The sequence below is a fragment of the Cibotium barometz genome, chromosome 62 (assembly GCF_041138505.1).
Source record: "Cibotium barometz isolate CiBa-2024 chromosome 62, ASM4113850v1, whole genome shotgun sequence".
Lineage (NCBI taxonomy): Eukaryota > Viridiplantae > Streptophyta > Polypodiopsida > Cyatheales > Cibotiaceae > Cibotium > Cibotium barometz.
In genome coordinates, this window is record NC_141107.1 from 13,558,466 (window position 1) to 13,571,185 (window position 12,720).

Here is a 12,720-nt window from a genome sequence, read left to right on the forward strand (position 1 = left end):
TTGGTGTTTTACAATTGGACAAATTCCTCTTACATGGAGTTGATGGACACTATTGCTAAGCCAATGAATGCCTGGTTGGTCAATTTGGTGAAATATTGAAGGAATTAGAGCCAAATCATTACTGGTTTTTTTGGTTTTTCTGGTTTTTCCAAAAACAGAAAAAGGGGTTTTCAAAAATTGATAATTACACATGTCAAATGGAGTTGATACTCAACATTGAGGTTCATTAGGTGTCAATGCAAGTTGCCTATACTTGATTGCACCATTACATTGCGATTTGGAGCCTTGGAAGGCGTGTCAATACAGGGTATTCCGCACTGCGTGAGTCAGTTCATCTCAGATGATTACAGGTTGATTTCCTACATCAAATTTGGAGTTTGTTGGCTATCTTGGAGTATCTGGAACATTAATTGGAGTGTGGTTGAGCTGAGGAAGGCTCATTTACAGATTTGAAGTGTGCGGAGGGTGTACGCATTGAGCAACATGTCGGACAATCCAGTTCAGATTGTTGGTGAAAAGCTGGATAGGAAGAACTTCCAGGCATGGAAGTACAGGATAAAGAGTTTCTTGAAAGGAAAAGGATTTTGGAATCTCATTACAGGTGCTGAGCCAGAGCCTGAGCTACCTCGGCAACCTACACAGCAGCAGCTTATTGCTCATAAGCAGTGGTCAGAGAGAGCATTCAAAGTGCTGCATTATTTGTCTATATGTATATCTGATGCTATGCTCATACACATTCAGGATGCTGAGAATCCCAAAGATGCATGGGATACTTTGGTTAAGATGTTTGATACAGATACGAGTGCTCGCAAGTCTCAATTGCGACAGCAGATACACAATGTGAAAAGGAATAAAAGGAGCATACATGATTATGTGCAAGAAATCAAGAAGTTTGCAGATGCATTGGCCACAATAAATGCCCCCATGCCTGATGATGATTTGGTGGATATTACCTTGCGTGGTCTTGGCAAGGAATACAAATCATTTGATACATCTATCTCAGTGAGGAGTACAGGTTTACCGGACTTCGATGAGTTGGTTTCCCTCTTGTTGGTTGAGGAAATCAAGCTCAGTGATTCATTTCTGGATGCATCTACTAGCCATGATGATGGCAGAAATCAGGCATTTTACTCGCAGAGAGGTTTTAGAGGCAGGGGGAGATTTGCATCACGTGGACGTGGTGGTAATGGTCGTGGATGGCAGGATAGACCTCCACAACAGAATTTTCAGCCTTCTTATGGTGCTCGAGGTGGTCGTGGTTATGCACCTCAGCGAGGCAGAGGTACCCCCCGTGGTCGAGGACGTTGGCAAGGCCAACAAAATTCTATGCAAGATGTGGAATGCCATTATTGTGGCAAATATGGTCATATGGTGAGAGATTGCTTTCGCAAACAGAATGATTTGAGAGGGGGAAGAGCACAACGTGGTGGTCATTATGGTGGAAACTATGCACAACATGGTGGCAACTATGCATCAAGTAGCAATGATGGAACTGCAAATCATTTGTTTGCCATGAAGCATGTTGTAGGTTCTATGACAACAAATGCTGAGAATGATGATACATGGTACATGGACTCAGGAGCATCAAATCATATGACATGCCATGGTGAATGGTTTGAGCACATGAAGCCAATGGATGTAAAAGGCTATGTGGAAACAGGTGATGATACCCAGCATGTCATTACACATGTTGGAAGTGTACCATTGGTCATGCATAATGGTCAGACAAAGTCTATGTCAGATGTGCTCTATGTGCCTTCGATCACTAAAAGCTTGGCCTCAGTTGGTCAAATGGTAGAACAGGGATTACAGGTTAGATTCAATGAGCATGGATGCTTCGTTGAAGACTTTAAACATGGATGTAGAGTGATTGCTAAAGGCAAGAAAGAAGGAAGACTGTTTAAGCTGGATGCTGGAATTCCTGAGCTAAAATCAGCCATGTTCTCAAAGAGCAGGAATGTGGTACAGGATATTGATATGTGGCACAAGAGGATTGGCCATGTAAATATACAGAGATTAAAGAACATGCAAACAAGAGGCATTGTCAATGGATTGCCTAGGTTCAAATATGATGGACATATGCATGTTTGTGAAGCCTGTCAGTTTGGGAAGCAGGCAAGATTGAGATTTCCTAGAGAAGGAAATATGAGTAACAGGCCACTTGAGATAGTACACAGTGATGTATGGGGTCCTGCACAAAACCCATCCATCAAAGGCAGCTTATACTATGTTACATTCATTGATGACTTTAGCAGGATGACATGGATATATTTTCTCAGGGAGAAGAGTGAAGTATTGGAAAAATTCATGGATTTCAAAGCTTTTGCAGAAAAGCAGTATGGCTATTGGATTAAATGTCTGAGGACAGATGGAGGTGGTGAATACACCTCAAAGGCCTTTGAGCATTTCTTGAGGAAGCATGGAATAAGGAGACAGCTGACTTGCAGGTATACACCTCAGCAGAATGGTGTGGCTGAGAGGAAGAATAGAGTTATATGTGAAGTGGCAAGGGCGATGCTTAATGAAAAGAGCATGCCAGATTACTATTGGGCAGAAGCATGTGCTACTGCAGTATACATATTGAACAAAACACCTACAGCAGCCATTCATGGAAGCACGCCAGAGATGCGGCTCACAGGTTACAGGCCAGACATTGGACATCTTAAAGTTTTTGGATGCATAGCTTATGTGCATGTGCCTGATGAAAGAAGAAGGAAATTGGATCCTAAAGCAGAGAAATGTGTATTTGTGGGATATGCACAGGATCGAAAAGCCTACAAGTGTTTTAATCCACAAACTAGACAAGTGGTCATCTCACGTGATGTGGTGTTTGATGAGCTTGCTAGTTGGTATAAGGCAAAAGATGAAGGTGTTATTGAGTCACTGGAAGCAAATGTGCCTGTGAACTTGCCATCACAAGCAAGTTCTAGCTCTACTACTATGTCTGGGCCAGCAGCAGAAGCTGAGAGTAGCAGTGTACGTCCATGGTCAGGACGTTTGAGGCATGAGAGTGTAAGCACTGGCAGTAGTGCTATGGATAAAGGCAAAAAGAAAGTCGAAGGAATTGGAATCACAGGATATGAGTCATCCAATTCTGAAAGTTTGGATGAGGAGCTTGGCATACCTGTATTACGCACACCTGGTGCTAGACAGGACAGATATGTGCCACCACATGCTAGAGTCACAGGTGTACAGAGTGACCCGCATGCATTGCGGAGATTCCAGAGGGTCAGATATCCTGTTGACAGGTTGACATACAGAGATTTTGCTATGCACTATGCATACATGACATCTATGGTGAAGCATGTGGAACCTACATGCTATACAGAGGCTGTTGGAGAGCATGTATGGGAAAAAGCAATGGATGAGGAGATGGACGCATTGGTCCATAATGATACATGGGATTTGGTTGCCCTACCAAAGGACAAGAATGTTATTGGATGTAAATGGGTTTACAAAGTGAAGTGCAAATCTGATGGTTCTATTGAAAGACATAAGGCAAGATTGGTAGCAAAGGGTTATGCACAGACCCATGGATTGGATTATGATGAGACGTTTAGCCCAGTGGCTAAGATGGGCACAGTGAGAGCAGTCATTGCTATGGCTGCAGCTAATGGCTGGGAAATGCATCAGATGGATGTTAAAAATGCATTTCTGAATGGAGATCTACAAGAGGAAGTATACATGGCACAGCCAGAAGGGTATGTACACCCTAGATATCCTACTCACGTATGCAGGTTGAAAAAGGCATTGTATGGTCTAAAGCAAGCACCTCGTGCTTGGAGTGATAAGATGAGCAGATATCTTATCTCACTTGGTTTTCAGATCTCTACAGCAGATTCTTCACTGTATGTGAAGAAGACACAGCATGGGATTGTGTTACTAGTCATCTATGTGGATGACTTGATTATTACAGGTGATCATAGTGCAGATGTGATGCATGTCAAGAAAGCTTTGAGTGGGCAATTTGACATGAAAGATCTTGGTGAGTTGAGATACTTCCTTGGCATTGAAGTGGTGAAAGATCATGCAGGTACTTGGTTAGTACAGCGCCAATATGCATTGGATATGTTGGCAAAGTATGGCATGACAGGGTGTAAACCTATGAGTACACCATTGGAGCAAAATGTGAAGTTGCGGGCTGATTATGGCGAGGAATTGGATGATCCTTCCATGTATAGGAAGATGGTTGGTAGTCTCATATATATGACTATCACACGCCCGGATTTGAGTTATGCAGTGGGGCTGGTTAGCCAGTTTATGCAGAGCCCCAGGAAACCACATTTGGATGCAGTGAGACGCATCATGAGATATGTGAAAACCACAGCACATTATGGTTTATTCTATGAGAGTGGTAAAAGCTTGGACATACATGGCTACACAGATGCTGATTGGGCAGGTAGCGCATATGACAGGAGGTCTACTAGTGGATATGCTTTTACACTTGGCAGTGCTGTGGTGAGTTGGAGTAGCAAAAAGCAACCTACAGTTGCTTTGTCCAGTACAGAGGCTGAGTACAGAGGTGCAGCCATTGCTACTTGTGAGGCTATATGGTTAAAGAGTCTCTTGGCAGATTTATGTGAGCCTCTTGATGGCAAAGTTGTCATACATTGTGACAACATGAGCAGTATGCAGTTGGCAAAGAATCCAGTATTTCATGCGAGGACCAAACACATAGAGGTCCATTATCACTTTGTCAGAGAAAAGGTGCTGGATGGTACAGTTGATCTTCACTATGTGAAGACTGATGAGCAGGTGGCTGATATCTTCACGAAGCCACTTAGCAGGGAGAAGTTTGAGTACTTCCGGACTATGTTGGGAGTACATGGGATGAGCTTGAGGGGGAGTGTTGAGAGTGTTGATATCCCAAGCTCATCTACATCTTCATCGACAGTACATCATGAGCTTGAGAGGGGCTGTTGAGATATTCAAGCTCGATGTGAGTGTGAGCCAGCTATGCTATGTGCTGGCAGATTAGGTAGGAACATGTGTGAGACATAAATGACCGCGTGTCTAGCTGGTCATAGTGTGTGGACATTAGCTAGGGTTAGTAGAGTGTGGACACAACTCATTGTGTGTTGTGTGGATTATGGATTAGTGCATCATGCTTTGTGTGAGTGTGGACATGGCTTCCCTCTATGGTTAGGGTTTGAAATATACATTAGGGTTTGCTCCTGTGTGTGTGGCTCCTCCTCCTCTACCGTTCTTTCAACAGTGCCCACATATGTTTTATAGGCTGTCCTATATGCCCAAAGAACTGAGTGTAACTTTTGCTCCCAATCAGTCCTATGTCCCTCAACAATCTTTGTGAGTGCTGTGCAGAGAATCTTGTTAGTACTCTCAGCTTGTCCATTGGTCTGGGGATGATAGGGTGCAGAACGCTTCATAAATTCTTGAAGCAAAAATTCTATGACTTCATTTACAAAGTGTACACTAACGATCTCAATAGGTAAGCCATAGCGTGTAAACACGTACTCATACAAGAACTTGGCTGTGGTTTTGGCATCATTTTTGACTGTTGCCTTTGCCTCAACCCATTTGGTTAAATAGTCAGTTGCGACTATAATATATTCAGCATGCGTGTGACAAGCTGGAGGTTTAATGGGACCGACAAAATCAATACCCCATTTTGCAAAAGCACGTGTCCTTAACATAGGCCGCTGTGAGATCCCTGTTCCCACCGAGCAACGGATTCGGGTACTAGCAGCGGAAGTAGCACTTCTCGTGCGGGACAGGGGTCCCACACTCGGGGCCTCGCCCACCACGGATATCCGGACAAGAGACTAATCCGTCGGTTTGTCCAAAACCGAAACCGGAAAAACTTCCTTTACCCGGAAAGCACGGGCGATTCCACCAGGATAACTCTTTACTCTAACGTAGTCAAGATCATTACTGATCAAACTGATCTGACTGCACCTTTAACGGTACTTGGTCAAATCAAGGAAGAACTTGCACTTGGATCATTGGGATCAACGCTTTTTTCCCCATCAAGAGGCACAGCCGTTGATTTCTATCCATAGAACAATTTCTATCCGGGATTTACTTCATCTATCGTAATAATAGAAATTAAATCTCGATTTACGGATCCATCAGTCCAGCCTAACCCCATCCGATCCCATGGGTTAGCCAACCGCCCAACCACTGTAGTGATGGGATCCAATTTGGAATTTGGTTAGGTTTTGTCCCGGGTACCAAGGAAAAGAGTTCCAAGGCCCCCTAGCCGGAAGTTCATGCAAACATAAAACTAGTCATACCACTTACACACCCAATATGAAATTGCCTTTTTCTTAGCATCAACTAGCTTTAAAACAATCCTTTAATAAAACCATTATGTCACTGATGACAATCCTCAAAGTCTCTGGTTGAATCCTTATTTCCAGTCATTCTTTCATCGGTATACTTATGGCATCATTGGCAACCAAAACGCTCACCACCTGTTCTCTCAGGGGCCTTTTCCATGGTTCCTAGCTCATAGTAACCGGCAATATATTCATATAATAGAATGGAGTCTCCGTGGAAGATCAGCAAGATCAACCCATAGATCCATATAAAAGAGCCATGGACTCATCTGTTGAGGACCAGCAAGGTCAATCAACCAGATCCATGCCCGGTTTCAGAAAACAACTCTTACTCCTTATTCCAATATCGTCCACGACGCACGTGTGGGTATCTTCGGCGACCCAGAGCCCGAGCACCGTATGGTCAGCACCCTTTAGGATCCTTCGCAGGTGACCTAGCGCTTCACTCATAGGCCGCTTCCTTGGTCCCTCATCCACCGTACCGGAAGCTCACCATTTAAATCGAGCCGAGGCTGGTCAAGACCTCGATCGACCTTGCTACGCGAGACGTCCTCCATTGACTCTCCGTCAGCAGTTGCAACTTTATCAGTTCAGTCTTCATGACCTTAATCCTCAAGACGGTCAAAATGCTTCTCCAGCATTCTTAACATAAAACAGTCATTTACAAACAGTCACAAATACAGTTTCTATAACGAACTCTTGTCTTTCCATATTATCCACTCTCGGACCACATTACTTATTCCACATTCCATTCAGTGTGTACTCGTTCTCATCCATTCACTCATATAGACTACATTATCTCACATACATCTTCATATTCATTATTCTACATACATATCCATGTTCGTACGTCCACATCATACATCCAATTTCACATTCATACATACGCATCTACATGCATACATCCACATCTACATTCATACATCCATACCTCCATTTCCACATCCACACATCCACATTCATATTCATACATCCACATTCACATGCATACATCCATTTTCACATCCTCATTCATACATCCACATTCACATACATACATCCACATCCGTATCTACATCCATACATTCACATCCACCTCTTCATTCACAATCACATCCATACATCCACATCTACATACATACATCCACATCTGTATCTACATCCATACATTCACATCCACCTCTTCATTCACAATCACATCCATACATCCACATCTACATACATACATCCATACATCCACATCTATATACATACGTCCATTTTTACATCCTCATTCATACATACACATCCACATACATACATACACATCCGTATCTACATCCATACATCCACATCCACATCAACATTCACATTCATACATATACATCTACATGTATACATCCACATCACATTCATACAACCATATTACATCCACTCTCGTCCTAACACATCCCATATACATCTTAACACATCCTAACTCATCTTAACACATTCTATCACATCTCATACACATCTTATCACATCTTTTTACATCTCATACACCTCTTATCACATCCTATCACTTTCCATACGCATCTTATCAAATCTTATCACATCTCATACACATCTTATCACATCTTTTTACATCTCATACACCTCTTATCACATCCTATCACTTTCCATACGCATCTTATCAATTCTTATCACATCTCATACACCTCTTATCACATCCCATCACTTTCCATACGCATCTTATCAATTCTTATCACATCTCATACACCTCTTATCACATCCTATCACTTTCCATACGCATCTTATCAATTCTTATCACATCTCATACACCTCTTATCACATCTTATCACATTTCATATCTTTTTTTTAAAAGAGAATTCTTATATTTGATATAAGATTTCTCTACACATTTATTTATACATAAATTCCATTTAAGGAGACTAACACTTTCGAAATTAAAATCAATCTTTTATACATCTTCTTATGCATAATTTCAATTTGGTAGGGAATTACACTTTTAGAATAAAAGAATTTCTCTTATGCATCTAAGTTAAGCATAAAATCCATTTATGAGGAAAATCACACTTTTAGCATAAAAAGAATATCTTTTATGCATACCTATATGCATGAAATCCAATATGATAAAAGTAACACTTTTGATATAAAAATTTTTCCTTTATGCATACTTCTATGCATGAAAATTAAAAATGATAAAAGTAACACTTTTGATATAAAAATTTTCTTTTATGCATACTTCTATGCATGAAAATTGAAAATGATAAAAGTAACACTTTTGATATAAAAATTTTTCCTTTATGCATACTTCTATGCATGAAAATTAAAAATGATAAAAGTAACACTTTTGATATAAAAATTTTCCCTTTATGCATACTTCTATGCATGAAAATTAAAAATGATAAAAGTAACACTTTTGATATAAAAAATTTTCCTTTATGCATACTTCTATGCATGAAAATTAAAAATGATAAAAATAACACTTTTGATATAAAAATTTATCCACTATGCATACTTCTATGCATGAAATAAAAATGGTAAAAATAACACTTTTGATATAAAAATTTATCCATTATGCACACTTCTATGCATGAAATAAAAATGGTAAAAATAACACTTTTGATATAAAAATTTATCCATTATGCACACTTCTATGCATGAAATAAAAATGGTAAAAATAACACTTTTGATATAAAAATTTATCCACTATGCATACTTCTATGCATGAAATAAAAATGGTAAAAATAACACTTTTGATATAAAAATTTATCCATTATGCATACTTCTATGCATGAAATAAAAATGGTAAAAATAACACTTTTGATATAAAAATTTATCCATTATGCATACTTCTATGCATGAAATAAAAATGGTAAAAATAACACTTTTGATATAAAAACTTATCCTTTATGCATGATATTAAAATTCAATTTCTCCATGATTGTAATGAAATTCTTTCAATTAATCTAGGATGATAATTCCTAGAATATGGTAGGAAGTCCTCTTTTTATGCTTTGAATGAAATTATTTTATGCATAATTTTTATAAAAATTTTACCATAGCTCCGCTGCTATGACTGATAAATCTCAATTTTTCTAAGGGATAATGCTTATCATTAAGGAAATAATTAAAATGATCTTTAATTGGATTATTAATCCATAATGGATTGAATCATCAATATACATAAACTAAAAGCATAGAAAAAAGCCATTAATTTGACCTCAAGCATAGCTTAATCTTGGGTTAAGGAAAAGCTTTATGAAAAGCCTGATTTGGATTGAGAACGGGTCATGAGTATGACCATTTCTTGAGTGAGAGAGAGAATTTACATAAAAATCATTAGAATTTAAACATAAATGAAAATTAACTTCAATAGCATTTATTAAATTATGTAACTCTTCACTACTATTCAAACTTCAATAGCATTTAAAAAACCATACCAATTAAACTTCTCAAGCTTGAGAGGGGTTGAGAAGAGAGAAACATTGAGAAATTATAGAAAGATCAATATTCACTAATTACCTTACAACTTGCTTGATTCTTTGTTCACGGTAGAGGCCCCCAACCAATCAATTGGTTAAGTATGTTGATGGAGCCACTAATGGGGATTGAAGAAAGAGGGAAGCTCCAAAAACTAGTGAATTATTAAATGAATTCACAGTTCTTGGCTTAGGTGGAGTAGAGTAACGATGCATAAACACTATCTATTTTTCAACAAGGGGGAGGCTTCTATTTATAGGAAAAATTGAGCTCCTAACCAAACAAACTGATTCTAGAATTTTCTAAATCAGTTTGGTCAATATTTGACCATTTTTAGGTCAGTTAAGCTAACTTTTTGGAACTAGACTTGAATGAGGAGAGAGGAGAGATGAAATATCTCAATTTTTATGAGTTTAAAACTCATTCAAGCATGTGAAATATGCACCTCCTTTAAAGAAATCCCCTTCCTTACATATGTGTCATAATGGAATCATTTTAATATTGCTCATAGTTTTTTTTAACTAATAAACCTTGTACATTTTCAACTCTTCATCTTATGTGAAATATGCACCTCCTTTAAAGAATTCCCCTTCCTTACATATGTGTCATAATGGAATCATTTTAATATTGCTCATAGTTTTTTACTAATAAACCTTGTACATTTTCAACTCTTCATCTTATGTGAAATATGCACCTCCTTTAAAGAATTCCCCTTCCTTACATATGTGTCATAATGGAATCATTTTAATATTGCTCATAGTTTCTTACTAATAAACCTTGTACATTTTCAACTCTTCATCTTATGTGAAATATGCACCTCCTTTAAAGAATTCCCCTTCCTTACATATGTGTCATAATGGAATCATTTTAATATTGCTCATAGTTTTTTTTACTAATAAACCTTGTACATTTTCAACTCTTCATCTTATGTGAGCATTTACTCATTTTTGGATACCCAAAATATCTCATATTTTTAATATTGCTCATAGTTTTTTACTAATAAACCTTGTACATTTTCAACTCTTCACCTTATGTGAGCATTTACTCATTTTTGGGTATCTTCTTTTTACAAATTTGGATTTATCTCTTCCCTACACATGGATTGATGCTATTGGCCCATAGGAACCTTAATTGGACCATAGTCTAAAGATTTCTGAAAATCTAGACCCTTAGACTAAGGTTCTTTATACCTATTTCCAATTAATTCCAATTGCACATTGGAAAATTCTTTTTGAATTTCTGTTTCAGGGGAACTCATCTGAATTATAAGAGATATTTTTCTATCCAAAAATATTCAAAATCTGAATATTCTCTCTCTAGAATAATTTTCCTCTCTCTAGGCTAAAATAGTTAGCAACAGGGTCTTTATATTTCTGAAGAGGGTTGATTACAGGGGAAGATACTAGACATCAAAAAGGGGTTGGGGGAGGAATCTTACATTCTACCCCACTTAAAAAATCGCGAGATGTCCTCATCTCGCAACTTGTGAGAATTTCGCAAGATTCACGAATATGAGACTTAGAGAAAAATTTTAATCAAGATTAACCACCAAGATAAGTCTTAAAGAGAGCAAGATTCAAAATACGAACAAGATTTAAACTTTATTCATTCTCGGAACTTATACAGTAAAGATAGAGGAACTCTTTACACTTCCATAAGCCCGTCCATCATATGGTCACAAAAGCAGTCCTCACAAGCTGCACAAGTATAAGGTAACTCATCTATGGGAATGATTCTGTGGGTTATTACTGCGCCTATCTCAGTGGTATGAGGTGTTCTAACAAAAGGACCTCTGAGAGGCAAGCCAAAAACGGGGTAAAGGCATATCTTCTCATGAGGAAGAAAACATGCCAGTAAGAAGACCCGCTCAGAAAACCCAAGATGTCTTGATCTCATGACGCAGTAGTATCGAGGACCCAAACCCAAGGCTTCGATAACCATGGCCAAGCGGACATTGTTACGAAAGTGCTGCTGACCCCAGGGTGTTACCCTAGTTATGTCTTGATAGGTCCGCCATTTGGTCTGCGCTACAGAAGTTCCTAGGTGAGGAAAAAGTGAGCGCTCATACTGTTCTATAAAATCCTTCTTCACAGACTCACTTGCGTCTTGAAGGTGAGGAATCATTATGGATAAAACTAATTCTTGTTGCCAAGCCATGAAGGAGATTAAGAAAGAAAGGAGATCGATGGGAGTAAGATTACTGTGAACGACAAGTAAAAGTTACGACTTATATAAAGGAAGGAGCTAGTGTAACTTAGAAGCCAACGGTAACTTGCCACTGAAGTTTTACCGTCTTTCCATGATTTGGGTTTGGCATATTTTTCTATAGAAGGCATTTAGAACTTTGAGATGAGGAGATAAAAGAAGTTCGTAAGCTAAATCACCTACTTTCTTTGGTCCACAATATCTGGGAGATAACTTCTTATACTTCCCAAGAGATAAAGAACTTCTTTTGGGCCGTACTCGAATGAAGACCAAAACCTTGATATCCAAAACATCGATTCTCACTTCTGAACTCATTGTTCTGAATCTTAAAACAGGTGGGACTCTTGAGAAGTATTCAGGGAAAAGGTTCTTCCTTTTTTAAACAGAATCTTTCTTTTATTTTAGAGAGAGAATAATTATAAGATCAGAAAGGGAGATTCTTACTCCTGTATACCTCGAAGGCTGGGGGAGAATCTTACATTCTACCCCACTTGAAAAGTGCGAGATGTCCTCATCTCGCAAGGTAGAGGACAACTCTTTTTCTTAAGATCCAATTTATTCTGGGGTTCCTTATATTCTGGTCAACCCAACAGAATACGGGGATAATTATCCCTTATATAGAACTCATCATTAAATAACAATTCATTCAGATCATATCATTCATATCTTTAACACGATAATGGTCCATTAGACTGAAAATTTTCCTTCTGAACATTCCTCCACAGGAATTTTAGTTAAGCAAGTTCTCAATTTGTCATCCCTTAACTTAATC